This window comes from Panthera tigris, chromosome B2, assembly GCF_018350195.1.
Source record: "Panthera tigris isolate Pti1 chromosome B2, P.tigris_Pti1_mat1.1, whole genome shotgun sequence".
Lineage (NCBI taxonomy): Eukaryota > Metazoa > Chordata > Mammalia > Carnivora > Felidae > Panthera > Panthera tigris.
The window spans coordinates 96,527,241-96,551,438 of record NC_056664.1 but is presented as its reverse complement, the minus strand read 5'-3'; the positions used below and the strand labels follow the sequence as shown (position 1 = coordinate 96,551,438).

Here is a 24,198-nt window from a genome sequence, read left to right as displayed (position 1 = left end):
GTTCATTGGACTGTAGAATGTCAGAACCATAAGGGACCACAAAGACAATCTCGTCCCCTACCCCCACCTCCCGTGCTATTTAAGGACAGTGATTTGACCAATGTCTTTGGGTTACTGGCAGAGCTGGATGAAGGGGCAGTGCCAGGAGGCCATGTGGCCAAATGATTAATTGTGTGTCTTTGGGCACACACTGGCTGGGTCAATCCTGTATCCAGCATTTCTGAGCTGTGGTACCTTGGGGGCAACTTATTAGCATCCTGTTTCAGTTTCCTTAACTGTAAAATGGGGATAGTCCTCATAGTACTTACTTCATAGGGTTGTTATAAGTGAGATAACGCTTGAAAAGGGCTCTGACTTAGTATTTCATTAGTAAATGTTAGCTATTACTATGATAATATAGGTTGTTTTCACAGTAGCACTGACTCCCCTGCCCAGGACACAGCTCTCGACACCTGCTGCTTGTTGGAACCATAGCTCTTTACCAGCCACTGACAGGGATTACTCTTCGAATGGATACTACTCTGAGTAGGTTTGCATTTGGGATGCCCCCAAATTAACCTGCTCCCTCTGGCCGCCTCTTGCTAACCACCAACCCAGTAGCATTTGTGTGGAAAGAGTGGAGCGTGCTGCCTGTGGTCTGAGACAGAAATGTAACCACAGAGCCAAAGAAAATTAACAACGTGGCACAACCTAAGCATCCTGATCGCAGCCCAGGGGTGTACAAGACTGAGAGGGATGTTAGCTGGGAAGGGCCCCTTTTCTGTTTAACATATCCCTCAGTTCGTTCGCAGCCACCAAATTTCTTTTCTTTTACATGTTTAACTTAATTTTTTCTTGGAACAAAAAACGTTTGGAACTTTTAAAAACATGGATTTAATTTCTTAACCCCTAAAGTCCTGGTGCATAAAAAAAAGAAATTCCAGTGGATATCCATCTGTCGACCGATGGATCAATCGATCTATCTATTGATCATTTCTTAAGTAAGCCATCTTTAGTTAACTTCAATTTGAAGTCTCACTATGCAGTTGACCTGCGATGCCCATGTCTGCATCCCAGACACGCTCGGCTTAAGGACAGGTCACAATAGCACATCTGGGAGGAGGTGAGGAAGCATGGACTTCGAGGCTCAGAATCACGGACTCACACAGAGCTGAATAGGAAAAGCGGAAACTCCTTTCTTTTGGGCAGATTCTGCAAAGCTCCTTCCTTCCTTCCTTCTTTCCTTCCTTCCTTCCCTCCCTCCCTCCTTCATTCCCTCCTTCCCTCCCTCCCTTCCTTCCTCTTTCTTTCTTTCTTTCTTTCTTTCTTTCTTTCTTTCTTTCTTTCTTTCTTTTTCTGTCTTTCTGTCTTTCACAGTATTTGAGAAATATTTGTGATCATTTAATAAGATCGATTTTATTTATCTGAAGAAACATTTTAAAGTGAACACCGGTCTTGCATCCCAGACCGCTTGAGGTCCTTTGCTGAGCATACTGTGGGATTGTGTTTGAGGTCATTGGCATGATACACACAACCACTGTGACAGACATGCTGGCAGTTGAAATCATCCATTGGGTCCTGTTTTCTTTCCTCCTTCTCTTCCTCCTCCTCCTTTAATGAAATAAATTTATATTAAATGACCAAAATGAAAACCTACCAAACTTGCCTTGTCCCACACAAAATGAAAAAACAAAATTAGATGATTAAATGAACTAAAGTGGCGAATTTATTTCTTGCTCAATAAGTACAATGCTTTGACTTAAAAAAAATTTTAATTTTTTCATGCGTTCGTAATTTGAGGAGAGTGGCTTCTTATTTCTTTCTATGTCACTCTGCATATGCATTCAGACAAACCTCAACTTGTAATTTCTTTTTTGTCTCTCTCGGTAACTGTCCAAGTTGCGGTCTAAGCTTTAATTGGCTCTGGTTCATGTTTAGTCCTAAACATTTGCTAAATTTGCTTATTGCGCATCCCCAGGAGTAAGCCTATGGGTGGCCACATATTTGTTGAATGGATGTTTTGCCTTGTAGGACATACTTTGGAATAATACTCCAGAATGGGCTGAAAGAACTGGGCAAAGGGGAGTCTTGCTCCCGTTTCCAAAAAAAAACAGGAGAAAAAGTCCCTTTACCAGTATGAATTGATTTGCCACAGAGAACACAATGAGGCATGGAGGGTGAATAGTCGTAGCCTTTTTCTTGCATGAGGACCGCTCTATCCCATGCAGGCCTGACCACGAGTGTAGAAACACCCTGCACTTACACACACAGATCTGGAGCCCAAGTCTGGGCTCCGTCCCCTGACTACGTGTGTTGTATGCAGTTGTAGAGTCAATATGTATGACCGTGGTGTGTTGGCCTGAGTAGGCAACATTCTGGCAAACACACAGGCTCTCCTGAACAGTGATGTTATTAGAATGTTTTTGTTGTTATCGTTTTATTTGTCTAAAGTCAAACATCCACTCCTCTTGCTCTCCAGTATCTTACAAGCCCGGTGCTGGCCCACACTGCTGCAGGAACGGGACAAAGAGATGATGTTACAGTCTGGTTTCTATGGCAACAGAGGAGGGGTAATGAAAACCGAAATGTTGGAAACACCCATTCTGACAATTGTGACATAATTCAGGTTATTACAAGGACGTAACTACCAAAGAAGCAGAAGTGTCATTACCCTGCAGCTCATGTCGGCAAAAAGCTACACTGCACATTTCTCTTAGTTGGGCTGCTAAGAGGAAGGAAACACGAAACACACGCACGCACACACACACACATACACACACACGCCTCGTTTTCTGCATGTAAAATGTGTGTGTTCTTTAAAAGCCAGTGGTTGGCTGGTTTTCCGGACATGATGTGGTTGAAGCTGTCATCGTAATGGAAATTCATTGCTGTAGCTATGGTAAATCGAGTTTTCTGCCTGTGCTGAATGCATTAGTCTAATGAGATGTTTGCAGCCGGAGAGCAGGGCTGCTGGAGACGAACTGTGAGCTACTAACACACGGGTGGAAGATTAGCTTTTGTAATACTCGGTTTGCATGTACCGAAAGTCATCTGTCTTCTGAGTCAACATTCCCGGCCTGGTAAAGAACCTGATCAGGGCTCTGGTGAACAAGCCGTAGGTAAGGGAGATGCACAATCGGAGGGTGTGCCGTTGACACAGGATTCCTTCTCTCTCTACTGTCATCACGACAGGTTATCTGGTTCAGTTTATCTGGGTTGCATGCCTACCTCTACGGCAATGCACGAGTGCCCTGTCCTAAAACCACTGAGGCCAGCAGGTAAACTTCAGTTCCTCCTACTCAAAACAAAAATGTTTGATTTCTTAACCAGATCTTAGAGAGGAAGATGCAGGATAGAATTATATAGTTTATAAATTTGGGGTACGTACACATTCACTACTCTTTAACTGCATTTAAATATATAGAAAGTTGTTTTTTCTCCCCCGAATGTGAACTCAAATACCTGTGGGGTTTTTTTGGGTTTTTTGTGGGTTTTTTGCATGATGATTTCACTTTGCTTTTGTTTTGTTTTAATTTAAAAAGTGTTTTATGTCTTGGGATAAACGTATTTACTAAAATCTAATTATTAAAATTGATGTGTTGTGAACATGCAAGAGTACTTTTTAAAATTGAATTTTATTATTTATATCCCAGATGGAATATTTTACATGTCTTTGTACTGTTTTTTTTTTTCTTAATTTATCAAGACAGATGAGAATACTATTTACTGCTAGTTGCTGGTACTGGTTAGTTTTGGGGAAAAAACCAGGTGGCTATGGAATGTCAGGATCAGTTTTCCCAAGTTCAAATACAGAGCTACCTTCTTCCCAGGTGGGGTGTTGTGTAACTGGAACGGGGCAGCATGAAGGTACCTCTGCAGCTTGCTTGCCGAGCAGAACAGGACAGTGGATGAGGGTGGTGTCGGCTGTAAGTCATTTGAGCGATAGTTGAGGTGCTAAGTCAAAGCCCTTTCTACTACCTATAATATAATGGAGAGGTGACTCATGGTGTTGTCTCTGGATTATATGACAGTACTCAAGAGGGTTAGACAATCACTAGCTTTCTGAGAAAGTGGCTTTGGGTTGGTCTCAGACCCTGTGGTACTTGAGAAAGTGATCCAGGCTTTTCAGAATCGAGACGTTGTACACTCTTGCGTTTTCCTTTCTTTTCAACCAGAGGAACCATTTTTGAAGAGTGAGAGGCATAGTTGCTTTTATTCTCAAGACTTAAAAAAACATAGAATATTTGAAGTGAAAGCATAAAAATAACTAAGAAGGAATTTATAGTGTGGTAAAGTAAACGATCTAGGGGTACAATAGTTGTGTGGAGCATTTTTGTGTTGCTTGGTAGAACGAGCCTGAAAAAATGAGTTGGGGGGGGTGGTTATTTGAGCAACAGCACCTGGGTGAAGATTACCTAGAAGGACAGTAGTGATCACCTAAACTCAAATAAAACATTAACGTAGGAACTTCAATTTTAGGGGAGTTGTTTGGTGGCACCAGAATCTTTACCTTTTAAACATATGTGTGACAGATATTTTTGAAAATGTAACTATGTTTTCCTTAGCTCTTTAAATTGTGTATGTGGACAGTCTCTAATATTTTGGGAAGTTTATCAGTCGGCTTGCTTTATAGAATCACACGTGCAAATCCCACAAAAACCAGTCCTTCTGTGTGTAACGTGTTTCAATTTCTTCGTGCCTCCAAAATTACTTTTATTTGGCTGCAAAAAAAAAAAAAAAAGTAAATGAACGATAATAGAAAGAATGTAAAACAATAAGAGAAACAAGAGTAAATCGCTTTCGGTCCTTTATTTGCTTTTGGTGGTATGTTTTCAAGGCAAGTGAAACCAGCAGAAACAGTTTCACTTTCTGGTTCTTGGTTTCTGGGGGGCTGGGGTGCCAGGGCTCTCCAGCAGCAGGTAAGGCCAGCAGACCAGCTGCTAGAAATCAAGTCCGCGCTGGGACACCCCACGGGGCTGTGGTCCTGCTGCAAGAACCTTTACACTGGAAATTCAAAAAAGTAATGACTTTCTCAACGTTAAGTAATATTTGCTTATTGTAAAAAATTCAGTCGGTGCCTCAAAGCACAAAGATCGAATTTAAAATTTCTTGCAACTTTAAACGATGTGAAAATCACAAGCAGACTGCGTTAGACCTCTCTCATAACGTGGTGGATTTATTTATTTTTTAATCTCAATTCTGGATCGCAAACACTTCCAACAAATTTAAGGCAACATTACTGAAGTTCCCTGGAATGAAAAGAAGGAATGCTCAGAGAGGAATACCCCTTCGTACGTTGGGGGAGTTCCATTTCCGAGGGTGTTGCAGATCTGCTGACAGTTTGGGGCGCCCGGAGGACACACACCGCACCCACATACGCTCGCCCTTCTGACACCGTTGGGTCCAGGCAGAGGTGGGGCGGGCGGAAGCTCGGAACTCGCTCCGGCCGGTGGGGGTAGGGGGCGGCTGAGCTCTGCGGGGCGTCGTTCCTCGCCGGCGTGTCCCCCTGGAAGCCTGGGCATCACACTGACGCCAGCCAGGTGGCCGGGGCGTGCCCCCCGCAGTCCACGCGTCCTGCAGGAAGCGGGAGGCGACGCTGCCCCGAGTCCGGTGGGGCTGGGGGCTTCAGATTCCAAGCACCTCCCGTTTTGGTCTGTGCTGTCCTCTGCCTCAGAGCCTTATGCTTTTTTACTCGGGGATGGTGAGGTGGAGAGAAGAGCGAGGAGAGGAGGAGTGACTCTCTTGCCATTTAACTACCGAAGGGCATAACATTCCGTCTAACATTTTGGAGATGAAGTTTGTAAAAGCGGTCCCTTTGGGTGGGAGCACACGTGTCTGTTCATTTTGGTGGGCACATTGGACCTATCTAGGAGGGAGCTTTGTTTAAGTGCCTCCTTGGGCATCTGAATCCAGCGATCTCCCAAAAGGCTGGTTTGAGATTTACACGTTTTTAATGTTTTTGTTGTTGTGGTTGTTGTTGGTGCTTTGGAAGGCAGGTGAGGAGAGATGAGGGGGCTTCTTAACAGCCCCTGGGAGGAAAAAAAAAAAACAAAAACCAAATGGTTTGATACCTATATAATGTAATAGAAGCCACCGCTGTGTCTAGTAAATTACTCTAAATTTTAATTAATGAGTCACAAAAGCCACACCATAAGCTTTAAAAATTACCCCTTTATCAATAAGGTGATAATTAACTTTCTCTAGAATTAGCAATTCTCTCAGCCCCGGGCAGTATGCAGCCTAGTAAGTTCTCTGGAATGCTGCCAATTTTAAACAATTGGTCTTTTGGCAAATCTACTGGATTTTAATTCAAACATCGCTTGTGACATTTTCCAGCGTGGTTCAAAGACCATCAGGATCACCGAAATCATGGTAAAATTTCTGATTGCAAGGTTGGCTCCAAATGTTTGGGTTGCATTGGAATCCGTCGCTTTTTCTTTTTTCATTGTCCGTTTCCACCTTTCTCCCCCAAACCTCGGCATTTGCAAGAACGCCACACTCTCGCTTCTCCTATAAATCTCTGCTAGCATCTCTGCTATAAATCGCTGTGGCCAATCCTGCATTTGTTGGTTCGCACATACTGGGTTCGAGTGCTCTGCCTGCAAGCCCACGAGGTCCTAAGTGTTTTTTCATTGTTGTATTCATCTCGGTTTCAGTTCCGGCAAGGGTTCTTCCCTAGTGTTTCTGCAGGCTCTCACCCCGCGGTTTGTCAGGCGCCGAGATTTAGATTGGGACTTGGAGGAGAGGAGGTACAGACAGAGGGCCATTCGGGATATGCTCGTGGCAGTTTGAAATTTGGCTAATTCTGACCTACGTATGTTAATATCTGAAGAGGTACAGGAGCACTGGGCATTTCAGAGCATCCGGCTCCACAATGAACCCCCTGCCCCCCCAACCAACACACACACAGACACACTCCAGCTAGTCACCAGTGGGTGATGTTTAAGGACAGCCTGATGAGGGATGCTGCCATTCGGCCACAGTGGCTGGACGGCAAGTGGTAACGACTGCACATCACTCCTCTGGAAGTCAGACCTCTCTCCCTTTCCTCTGGGTTCTTTGAATGTTAGCATTGGTGGACTCTTGCTTCTTGGAGCTGAGAGCCTGGCTGAAATGAGGTACTGGTGATAAAGTTTGCTGCCAGTTCAGCTGGCAGTGCTGATACAGCCAGGAGCATCCTTGTCCTCAGGAAGGTGGGACGGAGGTGAGCGGCAAGCAGGGTTTGTGCATGTGGGAATCAGTCAGCATCAGAAGAGGCACTTTGCCGCCACGGAGGAGATAAAACACCTCTTGCTTCTTGCAATGATCACCTGGTGGACTATTATTTTAGGACAGAGAGGAATTTATTACCCAGTGGCAGTTCTCCTTTTGTATTAAGCTGAAAAATCATTCCACTGAGTCTGTGTGACACCCTGGAGTAACGGGAATATATTCTGAGATCCAATTGTAGGTGGGCTTCCCTGCGATTGCTCTTGTTACTATTTGGCCAGTTGTGTTTTATAGAATCTGGCGGCATAGACAGGTGAACCTCTCTTTATTCTCCCACCAACTCAGGCATGTTCTACCTAGATTTTTATTTGTGAGGGAGGCAAACGTGCATCTCTTTTCAGCAGCTGCATTTATGGGTTAGATAAATGGGACGTGGTCCCAGCTTTGCTGATTTTCAAGAATGATTGCATAGTCCTGCAGACAGGCTATGCCAGCCCTTTGGGGAAGGGGCATGGCTGAGGAGTGGTGGCCTTCCTTTCTCTATAAGGCATACAATTTAGAAACAGAGTGGAGTTGGCTGTTATGAGAAAATTGATGTGCCAGGGAAAAATAGTGTCAATGCTATGCTTTGCAAGGTGGTGACGTTGTCTGGTTAGCCCCGTGATAGTGACTCAACTTTTGGGAGCTGAATATTTGGTAACAAAAGTCTTTGCTCTTTTGCTCTCTCATTACAGAGCAAAAGCCATCATTCTTTCAAAACAGAAGTATATGGCTTGAAATTAATCCTAAAGAAACACACAGCCTTTCATGAGGATGGGTACTAAACTTGGGAACAAACACTGGGCCGGCAGAGCAAAGAATTACCCTCAATGGGTCCTGGTCCAGCCATCGGAAAATGGCACTTAACAAAGAGGTACTGGGATAAAACCCAAAGGAGAGACCCTATTCCATGCCCCATCCAATGAGTACTTAACCATCCCTCTCCCTCTTATTTCCCTCCCCTGCTGCAGTTCAGAAGGGACTCAATAATGGCCAACAGTTAGCATATGGTTGTCAGCTTATAGACCTGCTGGGTCATTTCCTTTTGGATTGAAAGAAAGGTTTCCTCTTTTCCCTTTCACATTTGTCCACAAGTCATCCTGGGACATCATCGTTCTGATGAGAAAACCAGGACCGAATACCAAGGAGTCTGTTTTGCCCTGGTGTCCAGAGCTGGGCCTGAGCCTTGTCACCAGACCGAGGTTAACATCACAGTGGCCATATCTGAGGGTCTGCCCCAGATGCAGCCTTTGAGCTGGCCTGGGGCTGGCGTCACGATTCTAATCCTATTTGACAGGCAATTATGAACAAGGAAAGGAAGATCTGGAGAGAAAACCACAAGGTGAAAGCCAACTTTGGGGCATTCATGCTTTCCGTTTTAGAGACAGGATTTGGAGGTCGTGCAACAAACAATTCCTTTGGGCCACTTCTAAACTATTACATTTCTAAACTAACCATTTCTAAACTATTATAAGCCAATAGGAATTATTCTCATTCTTTATGGCCTTTTAAAAAAGAGGCTGACCACTTTTCTTCATAGTTCCTTAGGACTTAGTACCCTCACTATTGGGAAATTATGGTGATATCAAGGCTTAATCTAACAATTAGCTATAAAATATGCTGTTCATCCCAAAGAGAATAACTCAAAAATGTCATGTGAGGCACTGGGCTTATTGATTGGTAAAGAATGCCACTCTGGGAATAGATTCTGTCATTTTTCAGTCTTGAGAAATGTGTGCCATTTGTTCACGCTGTTGCCATTGTTTGCCTGTGCTGAGGGAGTTTGCCATGAGATTTGGAGGTCAGTACACTACATGGTCACCTGTGCATTTCCCCTTATATTGGGAATTCTCCCTTTCAGATGCCATGAGATGTTCAAGCATATTTGATCGTATCCCTTTAAGAGCTTGCTTGTAACAATGCTTCAAGTGGAAAGCTGTAGATCACTTTATATTTTGGTGCACACATTAGGAAGTATAGAAACAGTGCAGTGGGGGGACCCTCAATTGGTTCTAATGTCTGAAATCACCACCCACAGTATGAAAATACGGCACTTGTTTTGAGTGTTTGTAACATAATTAAGTACTTGACATAAATAATGAGGGCAAACTGGATGGTGTGGTTATGTTGGTGCCTGATATGGAAATGGTTAATTGGTCCCACAGTGGGAAGGCTGTACAATTTTGTGCATTGCCTTAATGAGACCAGGTGAGTATAAACTCTCTCCAGGGAGCTGAAGTTATAAAGTCAAGTTGGGTGTGATGTGTGTGACAATGTGTGGAAGCCGATGACCTATGATGGTATAGAGGACTGGTCTTTTATTTCTGTTGCCTTCCCTTTGAGTTAGAAGTCGTTTGTCATGAACCCCAGTCACAAATAAAGGGACTAAAATTCTCCATTAGCAGGGTAAGGAAAAAGGGCATTCAGAAAAGTTTGTCTCACACGTGTTTCAGCCCAAATCTCTGCTAAGGTCAAGTACTGAGTTTCTACTAATTGGCTTGAGACCAGAGTAATGTGGAATAAACTGGAAATAAAATCATTTAAAAAATATATTTCTGGGCACAGGTTAGGTCACTGTTTTTATGACTATATTTAACATTTTCATGCCTGAAGAAAAAAAAATCCATGGGACCAAGGACCTGGCTTGTCCTTGTAGATTTCTAACAGCGGATAGTGTGGGTTACACAGCTTCCTGGACAAAGTTAAGCAAAGCCAAGGCCTCCTTTGGCCAAGATTTCCTGTATTCTGCTTGTGTACTTGGTAGATTATCAGTTTCCAGGGGGGTTTCTCTTCCCTGGGAATACAGATTTAGGACAGGATAAGGAGAATTTACATTGGGACCATGGAATCACTTAAGTTCCAGAGCATTTTCTTTTTTGTTCTTCTTTTTAAATTAATTAATTATTTGTTTATTTTATATACTGTATTGTTGAGTTGGATAACATACAGTGTGTACAGGGTGCTCTTGGTCTTGGGGGTAGATTCCTGTGATTCATTGCTTCCATACAACACCCAGCGCTCATCCCAACAAGTGCCGTCCTCAGTGCCCATCATCCATTTTCCCCTCCCCTACTCCCACTGCCCCCATCAACCCTCAGTTTGTTCTTTGTATTTAAGAGTCTCTTATGGTTTGCCTCCCTCTCTGTTTGAAACTAGCTTTCCCCCCTTCCTTTCCCCCATGGTTCCAGACCATTTTCATACCAGTTCACCCCGCTGTGTAAACTGGAAGGTTAAAATATGACTGAAATAATGAACTCGAGGGAAAAACATCTGACATTTGAAGGGACAAGTTAAAGGCAAAAACCTATACTCTGAGAAGTGGTCTTGAAGTGATTCCTAGCTTCTTAGATTGAATGGATTGTAAAAGCCTTCCTCCCAGGGTCAAGCCTCAGACTCTTCCCTAGTGTCTGCTAAAGTTACAGACAGCACAGCCTCTATTCTCAAGAGGCTGCCCCCTCTTCCATTGTTGGAAACTTTAATTGTTAGCAAGGGCATTTTCCCCTCCAGAACTTCCCCTAGCTTCCTCTTGCAGTAACTTCCTCCTCTAAGGGGGTACTTTTGTCTTCAGAGCTGTATAGAATAAATATAAATGGAGCAGCACGGATTCTGAGTGGGCAAAGCCAGTTTAATGGCTACTGATGTGACCCAGGGCAGGTATGGTGGCAACCCTGGGCCCCCCTTACTTCCGAGGGGGTGGTATTTCTTGTCACTACTGCTGAGGCCCAGTGCTTTGAATGTGGCAAGTGCCCAATAAATATTTGTGGAATGAGTGATTCAAGGAATGGTAATGTCAGCATGGGTGGAGACAGCACAGTGTTGTGGAAAGAGCATACACACACTTTGGTGTCACCCCAACTTTATTAGATCATAGGATATAATATTTCAGAAGTCGTTGGGAAGGTTGTACGGGATAATGTATATCAAGTTCAAAGGAAACAGTATATGGAAAAGTATGTGTAAAGTGCTATCCGAGTGGTAATAAATACATGTTCTCATTTATTGAGCATCATGTGTTCAGGGATGCTGAGAGAAGCACTAAACATGCTTTATCTTATTTATCGGACTTAAACCACATGGGTGCTTAATACGAAGGCTCTTTTTAAGTGTACTTATTATTTTGAGAGAGAGAGAAAGAGAGAGAGAAAGCAAGGGAGGAGCAGAGAGAGAGAGGGAGAGAGAGAGAATCCCAAACAGGCTCCGTGAGGTCAGCACAGAGCCCACTGCGGGGCTCAATCTCACGAACTGTGCAGCCTGAGCTGAGATCAAAAGTTGGATGCTTAACCGACTGAGCTACCCAGGCGCCCCAATACGAGAGCTATTTTTATCTCCATTACACAGGTAGGGAAATTGAGGCTTACGTTAAATAACTTGTGGAGGCTCACATGGCCATATGAAGTCTGCTGAGTCTTTTCTTCAGTTTTGAAAAGCCAGTGGGGTGTCCTTGTCTTTTCACCTGTGAGGGCTGAGGAGAAAGAGCTCTTTCATGCATCAGAGCCAGCTGCTTCTGCTCAACCCGGCTGGGCTGCTCCCAGGTCCAGCAGGTTCCAGAAAGGAAATGATTCCCTGGTGTTTCCACTTGGAAAGGCATTTTTGATCCACAGCAAACTTCTTTTAAAGTAGTAGGCTTTCAGTCCTGTCAGACTCAACCCTCATTTTCATTACGAATATTTTTAAGCCCCTGTTTGCAACCCCAAAGTGAAGTTCCCAGATAACACAGCCCACCCACACCCACAGTCTAAGAAAAACCAGTGTCATGTCATAACTGAAATATAGAGAGGAATAAAAACAAAGTAATTAATGATTACTTCCGGTGCGGGCGCCCTGTTCTGGACACCACATGAAGGGGTCAGGTGCTTGACATCTGCTACCTCCAGTGCAGTCTAAAATAATGCTCTTGGCGACTCAGGCAGCACAAGCTGGTCCTGCTGCTGGTGACATGATTTTCCCAAACAGCAAACAACTCTTGGAATTCTGAACAAAATAGAATTTTGTATTTATGCATTTGCTTTAGGTATTATTTACATTCCTGGAAAGTAAAGTATATATTATAGCTAAGTAGAAATGTGTTTATACATAAAATGAAGTTCACTCCAGGTTCACAAAAACAAGATTTTCACTCATGTGACCATACGGCGAGACCGCGCTTCATCATGGGGGATAGCTCTGTGTGTCCAGTGTCCCTGGTCTCTGCCCCCGACATGCAGTAATGCTCACCCTGCTCCCAGTATTGGGCCAGGTAAAACCACATCCAGCACATTCCCAAAATGCCCCTCTACAGGCGGTGTTTTCACCACCACTGAGCATCTGTGGATCAGAGTATGCCAACCTGCCATGAACTCCACTTTCTCTTACCTCCCCAAATGCCTGCTTAATTATAGTTTTAAAAAGATGGTGCTGGGCGTGCCTGGGTGGCTCAGTTGGTTAAGTGCCAAACTTTGGCTCAGGTCATGATCTCACGGTTCGTGGGCTTGAGTCCCCCCACGCCGGGCTCTGTGCTGACAGCTCAGAGCCTGGAGCCTGTTTCCGATTCGTGTCTCCCTCTCTCTCTGCCCCCGCTTCTCTCTAAAATAAATAAACATTTGAAAAAAAAAAAAAGATGGTTCTGTTTTGTCAGTTCCTTACATGATTGCTAAGTAGAGACATCTCAAATATTGTGGCAGGAATTTGGGGGTAACTTTAACATTCTGAGAAGATTTGTAGTGGATTTCCTCTAAAAAACTGTACCTTTAAGCTTGAGAAGACGTTTTCTATCATGTTTCATTCTCTTTCAGATTATGCATAGGTTTTATCGTAATAAATAGAGTATTTTAAAAACACCTTTGGAAAGCCCTCACTATTCTCTGGGTTTGCTTGAAAGCATTAACAGTTAATGAGGGACCATGATGATGCAGACTTTGTACTAGTTATCCACACAACCGTCCTGGAATATATCATTATTCCACTTCACAGACCAAACCCTAAGATTCAGTGAACTTAAGCAGCGAGTTTAAGTGTCTCAAGGTTATCCAGGAGGTTCTATAACCAATTTCAAAGCCAAACCCATGCCTTTGCTCTCATGTGCCTGGCTCCTGTATAAGCTCTGGATATATGGTATACACTTTGATCTGTGATGTGGAAATCCCATGTCTGAGAACTTTTTCCTTGTCGAGAACATAAGAATGGGGTAGAGGAATAAACATGGCTACAGATTCTTTGACCTTCCTTCCATGAAGCTGTGGGGTCTAATTCCCCTTTCCTTGACTCTGGGCTGTTCTAAGTGACTTGCTTGACTCATAGGATGTGGCCGAGATAATGTTCCAGGACTGACATCACAAGTCTTCCAGTTCCACCTGGGACTCAGAATGCTCACTCTTGGAGCCCTGAGCCAGCAAATAAGAGGAAGATTGTCCCAAGGCTGCCATGCTATTAGGAGCCAAAGCTCTGTGGAAGGTCCTGGACAAAAAAAGACATGAGGATGGGTGGTGGGGGGGGGGAGGCACGGGGCAGAGGAAGAGGCAGGAAATGGAGCTACTGGATGTGTGGATGAAGAAACCACTTTGGAAGTGAATCCTTCCATCTCAGCCTCCCCAGCTGATGCTCCACAGATCACAGGCAAACTGTCCAATCTAGCCTTTCCTGAATTCCTGATCCACAAAATGGGTGGGACATAATAAGCCACACATTCTGTGATAGTTTTAAATGTAGCAACTGATAACCAAAACACGTTAATGGCATTCTTTCTGTTGTATTGGGTATTGTGGATTATTTCTGATGCTTAAGAGTGAAGGATTTTCTACTTCAAAAGGAAGCTAAGATTCACTATAAAATATAGTTGATATCCATTTGCTAGGAATTGAAATAAGAGAAGAAGTTTTGCTTCATATACAGTTACCATCAGAAGTAAGTGTTTTCAGGGGAACTGTTATTTTAATAAGTGCATATTTAATTTTACAGTTAGTATATATATTTATGTCTTTAATGACAAATACTTGATTTGAATTTGTGAATATGACATAAAGTTGCAGTTAAAAATGTATTTATTCAAATAGGCCATTTAAAGATTCAGTAAGTATTAGGTAAATAGGGTATCTCAGGTATATTAGTCGGGGTTCTCCAAAGAAACAGGACCAATAGTAGTTACGTAGGTAGATAGATAGATAGATAGCTGGGTAGATAGATAGATAGATGGAAATTTATTGTGAGGAGTTGGTTCACATGATTATGTAGGCTGAGAAGTCCTAACATCTGTAGTGAGCAAGTTGGAGACCAAGGAGAACCAATGGTATCATTCCAGTCTAAAAGCCGGCACACTTGAGACCCAAGAGGAACTAATGTTTCAGTTTGACTCCAAAGGCAAGAAAAAAACTAATGTCCCAGGTCAAAGGCCATCAGGCAGTTCCCTCTTACTCAGCTTTTTTAAACTACTCAGGTTTTCAACTGATTGGACAAGGCCCACCTGCATTAGGAAGGGCAAATCTGCTTTACTTAGTCTACAGATTCAAATGTTAAGCTCATCCAAAAACACCTTCACAGATACACTGAGGATAATGTTTGACCAAATATCTGAGTAAACCACAGTCTACTCAAATTGATGCATAAAATTAGCCATCATAGCAGGTATTCAGACATAACACATTTTGCAAATGTTGTACCTAAGGGATCTGAAGTTTGGTAAGCACTGCCTTGAGCCTTAGGCTGTCCATGTCTCTAGTCCAAGGGTTTGAAGCTAAAATCCCAGGTGGTATTGCTCATTTATCCTTAGGGACATGATCCTCTGAGTCCTTTCCATAATGTCTCCTGAAGTTATCCTTTGGTTTTCAGAGCAGTTTTTAGAGAATGTCCCTATTGGTGACTCTAATTCTGGGGAAGTTTGAGCTATCCTTTAGATTTTTAGCTGCCCTCTCAGGAGTGGTCGTTTCCCAGCATCCCACGGCTGGCCACCATATTTACTGTCAGTTCCTTGGGCTGCCCACAGTTCTACAGCTACAGTTCAGGCACCCTGCTGGCTCCCATACAGGATCATATGTCACAGCAAGCTCAGGCCTCTAGTGAGAGAATGTCTGCTGTGAAAGTGAGGCCCATTGATACCCTGCCTCACTATTTCATGTTAAGTCTGGCATAGTGGTGACAAGGAGCTCAAATGTGATGTATTCAGTATGGCATCATAGGAGCTATGATATGTCTATGTGTCCTGGCCATGAAGGCAGCCGGACATTTTCATGTCCCTCTCTGGACCATACTTGTTTAGATGATGCTATGTGTCACCATCCCCACTGCCCACTCTCTGTGGATTTGTGTCCAAACTGCCCCCGGAAGCAGGATAAAAATCTTGAGGTCAACAGTTTTATCTCTGGCTTCTTTGGCTTCAAGTGTCATTGCAGAACAGAACATCAGTGATGGGCGTCTAGGTGGAAGATGGAAGAAGACACATGTTTTTCTTTAGGTGGATGCCTTTTGATTGTAACATTCTGGGCAGCCCTCAGCTTACACAAAGGGCTGCAAATCTATGCAACCAGTTATTGCCCTCGCCTATCTTTAGCTGTCTGAGAGAGGGATGGAGTCTTCCTCGCTATAATGACGAGTCATGGTAGGACTAGAGAGACAAGTAGGGGTGGGTTGATTCAGAAATCATATGAGGAGCAAGAAGCACAAAATGCAGTGAAAGAAAACAAGCAAGTTCACGAAAACAAAGTGTATTTATTTTGATTATGTATGTATAGGATGAAAACAGAGGTGATCTGTTTCCCATGGTAAGGAAGAAAACATATTCATAGCGTCTGCATTAGTTTTCCAGGACTGTCATAATAAAATACCAGATGCTGGGTGGCTTAAACAGCAGAAATTTATTTTCTCATCATTCTGGAGTCTAGAAGTAGAAGTTCAAGGTGTTAGCTGTTTGGTTTTTCCTAAGGCCGCTCTCTTTGGCTGGTGAATGCTTACCTACTTGCCGTGTCTTCAACGGTCTTTCCTCCGTGTGCTTGCACCCCTGGTGTATCTCCTTCTTGTAAGAACCCCAGTCCTGTTGGGGGTCCCTCATTTAAACTTCATGACCTCATTTAAACTTCATCTCCTCCTCACAGGCCCACTCCAAATATAGTCACATTGGGGATTAAGCCTTCAACATATGAATTTTGGGAACTCTGCAGCTGTAGAACTGTGGGAAACCCCAGGCACTGACAGTAAACATGGAGGCCAGCTGTGGGATGCTGATGAATTATGCAATTTAGTGCATAACAATGCTTATCTTAAGATTTCATCTAACAATTTTCATCTATTGCCCTGTAAATTATCGATGGTAAATGTGCCTCATAATGGTCTCTTATGATTTAGCAAATACCTCCATTTTTTGAAGGTGAGGTCAGTTACATTTCTGCTATGCCCACTCCAGATCGCCGAGGGATGTACTTCACCACAGTTCTGCCACTGCCCTCAGGGCAGAGGAGGTGTTTTGATGTCTCCAAATCATTTTTAAATGACAACTGGAATCTCTCCCTGTCTCCTCCTGCCTCAGTAGTGTAAGTTCCCGAAGTCCATAACATTGCTGAAACTCAACAAGGAGGGTTGTACTGATAGAGGTAGGCTAGCATCCCAGAACTTGTGCCTGCTGATAGCCCCCCCTGTGCATTCTACCTCTCCCAGTGGGACAGAAGACGCCCCTAGTGGGCAGCAGACATCCTAATATGCTTTGTGCACTAGTTGGGAGGCAGAGTCTTGAGGAGACAGATTCTATTTGAGTAACAATTATTAATCTTACTTTCATCCCTTTAGATCTTCATGAACTCTTCAATCTGGAATTTTCCTCTAATTCTTGAGACATTAACTTGTTGAAAATGAATAATAATTATTGAATTTTAAAACTGATGTTCAGAGCATTGCATGTGCATGAAGTAGTTAACAAGCTTTGTTGCAAGGAGAGTGAGGTGCTGTAAGTTAAATGTCTTGCGTCAGGATCAATGACGGTAGCTGGGTTGGGACAAAAATCTTGCATTCTTGAATCCTTGGCCACAGTCATTGCCAACTGGCCCAAAATGTTGCCCTAAAATCCCTGATTTGAGGATGAGCAATATGTGATGCTGGAGCATGGAGAAGCTTGAAAATATTTGCTTATAACATATAACTCAAGGGGGCACCTGGGTGGCTCAGTTGGTTGAGCATCCGACCTGGTTGGGCTCAGGTCATGATCTCATAGTTTGTGGGTTCGGGCCTGGAGTCGGGCTCCATGCTGGCAGTATGGAACCTATTTGGGATTCTCTCTGTCTCTCCCTCTCTCTCTCTGCCCCTCCCCTTCTCTCTCTTTCTCTCAAAATAAATAAATAAACTTAAAAAAAACCCATATAGCTCAAACACTGTCCTCACTCATATTTGATGGTGTGAATTGAGTTTGACTCTGACCTGTCACAGTTTTGGTTGGTGTCTTAGGCATCAAGAGAAAGTACCAGGAGAGCTGCCTTGCATAGGGACCAATGGTTTTCCCAGGGCTTTGTTGGCAGCTTTCTTTATCCATATACCAATGCCAGTGGAAGATTTCCAGTGGATTCTGGGTGCTGATGTGGCAGGCAGTGTGGGGAAGGCTGCAGTGAGAGGAGTGAGAATGATTGCCCTTGGCTTTGTGTTCCTCACCTGACAATAGTGATGGCATCACGATTATTGTGTAAGTCCAGGACGGAGGCCAATGACCAAGTAGTTAGTGCAAGGGCTCAGCCTTATCAGCCAAGAAATAGGCTCTGCTGGGCTCCTTGGTGGCTCAGTCCATTGAGGGTCCAACTCTTGATTTTGGCTCAGGTCATGATCCCAGGGTTGTGGGATTGAGCCCCTCATCGGGCTCCATGCACAACGTGCTTAATATTCTCTCTCTCTCTCCTCCTCTGCCCCTCTCCCCCGACTTGCATGTGCTCCTCTTTCTCTTTCTCTCAAATTAAAAAAAAAAAAAAAAGAAAAAAAATAAATGGCCTCAGCTTGTTAACTGCTCTTGCCTGCTGACGACATGAGCATGGGGTCTACCACAGAGAGGTGCTTCTTGTGTTTGCTAGAGGGACTGAAGGATATATGGACAGAAAGGGAGATGAGTCATTATGTGAGGGGGTTATGTACCCAAAGGCTTGCTTGGCTAGCTCCCTGGTTTCCAGGTTGGAATTTCAACTGTTTTAATGGCCATCTCTACCCACATGTTCCACAGGCACCCTAAACTCAATGTTTCCAAAGCTGGATTTCTCATTTGCCCCACATCTTCTTCTTTATTCTACCTTCACAAAAGCTTCCCCTCCAAGATAACAGTTTCAGAATCCCAAACTTCGCTTACCCGAAGCCTTCCAACTGGAAGTCCTGATTGATATGACTTCCCGAAAAGAGTTTCCTGTGGTTCCCCCTTTTTTCCCTCCACCCTCTGCTGCCCTTGCTCAGGTCCTCACTAGCACCCTCCACCTGGACCATAGCCGTGACCTTCAGCTCCACCTCTCTGCCTGCAGCCCCCCACCCTTCCCCCACCTCATGTAATGCACAAAGTTATCTTTGTAAGACACCTATCTGCTCAAGTTCCTTAATTGTTTAGATATCTCAAATAGAGTCCCTTGTTTGTATCATTGGTTGCCAAATGTTTGCACCATGTTCCCCATTATAAATAATTCCTTGAGCGCACATCTCCATACATGAATGCATTATACCTTTTGTAAAACACAAACAAAAATAGAAATGAAAAAGCCTATATGAGCCCTTTGTCCTTCCCCATATATACTTGAAGCCTCTGTGTTTTTTCACTTTCTGTTCCTGAGTCCTGGAATTCTCTTCCCTCACTTCTCCAGGTGATGAAATTCTATGTGTCCATCAAGACACTGCTTACACATCACTCCCCTGACCCGGATTCTCCACGCAGACTTCCTCTGTGCCTTTTTATATAATATTTAGATTCTTACGCTTTCTCCTGCGCCATGACTTGAGAATATTTTTCTAGTGGGCAAGGAGGAAGAAGGAAGGTATCAGGATGTATGTCTCTGCTGTTGCCAAGAACAAAATTGTAATAGTACATACCTTTGCTTCCTTGCCAAACCTTCCAAAGAGGTGTTTTGTTTTCTTCCTATTTTGACCTTGCTATTCCTTGGGGTAAAATGTATCTCCCACGGACGAGTGCAGAAGCAGGCAGCCAGATAGACACAAAGTGGGAGGGGAAGGAATCAATGGAGGGAGATGTGCAAAAGTAAACTTAATTCTGCATATCAAGCGATTAGGCTAACGTGATTTAGAGCACCGTGATGGGTGCAGTTTGTGTGTAGTTTTTCCCTCGGTCTGTAATTAATTCGTGGTAATGCTCTAGGTTGTTCAATTTTGGTAAACGAATAGAGCACTGTTCTTTGCAATAAAAGCGGTGGCCACAACCTAGTCATTTTACGGTAGCAGGAGTGGAAGATAATTACAGGTCTAGAGAACGTCCCCATCCAGAACGAGAACACAGCTGGCTTGTCTTCCGAGGAGAGTGGCTGTGAGCCGGGATCGCAAAGTTGACGCGTGCCGCAGCGAAATGCCAAAGCATTTTCCCCATCCAGCCACGGAGAGTGCTTAACTCACTTTTTAGATATTCCACCCCGTGTCCTACAGGGATTTGTGCTAATAAATATGACAATAACATTGTAATGGGACAAGAAAGGCTGACACGGCATTTTGTTAATTTGTGTTCAGCATTAGCAGGGAGCTCTGCAACCCCTGGGCAATGAAACAGGAGCGAATTGGTGGACTGTAGGCATTTTAATTAGAGGCCTTGGGAATATCTGTGTGCTATGGCAGCTGAGTGAGACCTGGCCCCACAAAGTTTACCCAAGGCGTGCTTTCCCTGCTTGCCCTCAGCAGCCATTAAAAGGTCTTACTGGTGGCAGGGGCTGGGGAAGGGAGGAAAAAGTTTCTAAGAAGAGGAGGATTCCTGGTGGGCTGGCGGCCAACACCAATTAGCTTACTCGGCTGTCAGCACCCACAGCCCTTGTTTTAACAAAGTGGTGGCAAAGATCGACAGAAATGGCTTGACCCCATGATGGACCCCAAAGCATTTTTAAAAGGCTCTTTTTACTGTTGCTACCTTTTCATAATTTGGCTTAAATACAATTCGAGAATAAGAACATCATAAATCAAAAGCTGTTAGCGTACATGACCCCTGAAATTTATGGGTATTAAGCAGAAAAAGCTTAGGAACGTTTCACCAAATAATTTTCCAATCCCCTAAGACTCATTTAAATTTCCCTCCTCTCCATCTCCCGTTGCTGAGGCATATTCACTGCACAGGAGCATCTGAGCCCCACCCAGAATGGAAGGAGTCCTCTCTTTGCCATCAGACAAGCTGGCTGTTTTTGTTTTTTTTTTTTATGTTTATTTATTTTTGAGATAGAGAGAGACAGAGCATGAACAGGGGAGGGGCAGAGAGAGAGGGAGACACAGAATCTGAAACAGGCTCCAGGCTCTGAGCGGTCAGCACAGAGCCCGACGCGGGGCTCGAACTCACGGACTATGAGATCATGATCTGAGCCGAAGTCGGATGCCCAACCGACTGAGCCACCCAGGCGCCCCAAGCTGGTTGATTTTTATAAGGAGGAGCTCAAAGCTCTGCCCAGCTACTGGCACTACATGGGCAAAGAGCCAAGAAACACAAGGCAGACATGGCAGCTGTCTTCCGGTCAGTTATGTGGCCTTGGAAATGGCAGGGTCTATCGATACTGCACCCCCTTCCACATCTCTTTCACCTTCATCCTTGGGGCTGGCGGAGCAGAGAGCTTCAGTGGGAGATGGTCGGACTAATTGGAGGGAAAGGGCCCACTGCCAAGCTAGGATGGGGACTTAATACCAAAAACCAACCACTCTTGTTACAGTTCAGGGAAGTGAGTGCCAGCTTTGGAGACCCCAGTGCTCAGGCCAGAAAGGCAAGGTGCAGAGCAATGGGCCCACCAGAGGCCACCATTAAGGAGCAGAACCACCCAGTCATGCTGTGGTTAATGAGTCTCGCCGTGTTAGTGAAGTAGAAACCAATTTGTGGCACTACTTACATTTGTTAGTCAACTTGACAAATAATTATTGAGCTCCTCTGAGGGACAAGACACATGGAATAACTTACTCTGGCCATGTAGACAAAGTCAGGCCCACAAGGGCCAGAAGTGGGTCTCCCGTCCTCCAAGGATCACCTCCTCCAGAAAGCCTCCTTGCCCTCCTCCAGCTCTTGTATTTACTCTTAGAGAGCCATTCAGGTCTGTACTTCAATTCCCTGCGTCCTTAGGTTGGGGTTTCACTGGTGTGTGTGTGTGTGTGTGCATGCATGCGTGTGTATGATTGTGTTTTCTTCTCACTTAGGGGAGACTCTGAGGAAAGCTGCCACCTCACACACAAGGCTTGGTGGTCTAGCAGTGGTGTCCAGGCGGCCTAGGCTGGGACTCCCAGCCCTGCCATGGCCTCAGAGGTTAAATTGCCTCGTTTCAGCTCTCCGAGCCTCGGCCTTCTTACTGTGAAAATGCAGACATTAGCACCTGTATCACAGGTTGCTATGAGGGGCACATGAACTGTGTCCAATACTTTACATATTGCCTGACCCACAGGGAGTATGCAATAAATTGAAGCTAATATGATTATGTCATTTTGCACGTGGTTGTGAACTGAGTCTGTTCATTGTCTATTAGGAACAAAATCTCATTTGACTGTCCTTCCTTCTCGAGTTGAGAAGGGGCCCTCTAAGTTAAGAGCTGCCTTGGAAAAGTAGAGAAGGTGTTATCACTTGGCCCTGTGATAAATCTTATTTTATTTGACGAGGAAAGGAAAAAAGGGAGCACATCCTTAGACATTTCTGAGGCTGATGGGAATATGGATGGTCATCTCTCAAATAGCTGTGGCCTTCCACATATGAATCCTTGTGCTTTCTGATTCCCCCCACCAGTCCTGGTGCTCCCTGGAGATAATGTCTGCCCATTCCAATGCCATTGTTCCTATTATAATTAGGAATATTATATTTCAGAACCAGGCTGATTTCTCATCAGGTCTCATTGCCAACAGTATAGCTGCCATGTGCTCTTAGATCTGAGGGCCTATAAAACAGCTCACCACATATGTGAAACTTTATGTCACTCTTCACTGAGCTGAGTTGGAAAATTTATAGTTTTAGAAGAACATAGTCAAGTTGGAAATGTGGCTTTGGCTGGGTCTGGGCATAATTGGGGTTTTCAGGTGGACGTTGGCAGCTTACGTCTAACGGAAACATCAGGTCCCATAAAATCAGTCCAGTGTCAGAGTTTCAGGTGCTGTATTACATATTCTTGCAGTGCCTCCATCCGTCATCTTTTTTGAAAAATGAGGGTGTAAAAATGGCAGGATATACTGCTTTAAAAAGGCCACCAGCCCAGCCTTCCTATAATTAGTGAGAATAGCACACTGTTGAAAAAGGTGGTATCTGATGTTTTATTGTTAATTCATATTTTCTTAATATCTATGGACATCTGTGTATTTTAGGAACTTTCCTGCAGTGTAAAAAGGAGTAAGACAAGGTCCTAGTCTTCACGGAGCTGATGGGGTACTAGAGGGGTCAGCACACATTTTCTGTAAAGGGACACACAGCAACTGTTTTATGGCAGTACCTACAACAGGATTCCACGCCTTTCCTACAACCCTCAGCCCTCCTTTCCTCCCTCCCTCCTCCCACCTGCTGACCGCTCTCTTCCGTGCAAGACACCCATTGCCTCCTCACCCGTAACATAGGCACTAACACTTACAGCACCAGCTGATTGTGAGGACACCCTGAGCTGACGTGCAAATTCCTCACTCTAGCTGTCACTTAAAAATGTTAGTCTGCCTTCCTCCTGTCCTTCCAGTTGAATCAGAGAAAGCAAGATCCCTCTCCCTTTTCCAGGCTAAGCCATCTACCCATGCCCCAACTCCGACCCAGACATCTTCTCCAAGACTGGGTTTACTCAGTTCTTTCTCTCAAAACACTCAGCTGACCCCTCTGTCTTGTTCCGCTTTGCCTGCAACATATTTAGGTCTGTTCTGTTAAAAAGATAGATTGAAAGAAGGAGGAGGAAGAAGAAGGGGAGGAGGGAAGAGAAGAAGGGGAAGAAGAAAGAGAGGAAGGAGAAACCTCTATTTGACTTACATCCTCCTCCATTCTTTTTCTGTCTCTCTTTTTAAATATTTATTTTTGAGGGAGAGAGAGAGACAGAGAGAGAGAGTGCACAAGTTGGGGAGAGACAGCGAGAGGGAGACAGAGGATCTGAAGTGGGCTCCGTGCTGAGAGCAGCGAGCGAGCCCGATGTGGGGTCAAACTCATGAACTGCGAGATCATGACCTGAGCCAAAGTCAGACGCTCGACTGACCGAGCCAACCAGGCGCCCCTCTTTTTCTCTTTTATACACATGGTCTCCGAATACCTCACTTCTCCATTATTTCTCTTAATCATTTCTGTTCCTTCCTTCGGTTTTTCCCTCCAGAGACATGCTGGGCTGTGGAAAGGAGCGCTTTAGGGTCAAGCGCACATCTCCGTGTTTTTGTCTGTGGTGTCACAGTCCCTGGGCAGGTTACACAGCCAGATCCTCGTCTGTGTGAACTGGCAACAATGAGGCCGCCCTCATGAGGGGATTCTGAGAACTTAACAAAGTGATCAGTGAAAGGCACCTTGTCAGGGCTTGGCATGTGACAGGTGCCACTCAATGAATTCTGTTCTCTTTCTCCTCTACAAGCTGTTTAAGGAAGGACAGGGGCCTCTGTCCTTGGGGAATTGAGGAGGGGGTGGGTAGGGATGGTTTTTTGTTCCAAAAAATTCCTAATATAGTTCTCTGAGTTGGGAAAACATGCCTAGACTTTTTCTTTTCTTTTCTTTCTTCTTCATCTTTAAGACTCGCAAAAAGGTAATGTGGGATTCTAGATTAGTTAATTAATTAATTACTCTACTCAATATATATTGATTCAACATCAGCTATATGTGTACCCCTGTGAACGTTCTGGTGGTTCCTGCCTGAGAGAAGCTCTCCATCTGACTGGACT

At 44.3% G+C, this 24,198-nt stretch overlaps 1 protein-coding gene across 3 annotated transcripts in view; it reads left to right on the top strand.

The window, feature by feature from the left end:
- The first annotated feature begins 2,854 nt into the window (after positions 1–2,854).
- SCML4 (Scm polycomb group protein like 4) overlaps positions 2,855–24,198 on the top strand; it is a 119,341-nt gene continuing 97,997 nt past the window's right edge. For 2 of the 3 annotated variants that reach the window (XM_042986916.1, XM_007078749.3), the window contains exon 1: positions 2,886–3,098. The gene's annotated coding sequence lies outside the window, so the exon portion shown is untranslated. The other variant, XM_042986911.1, reaches the window with a different exon arrangement.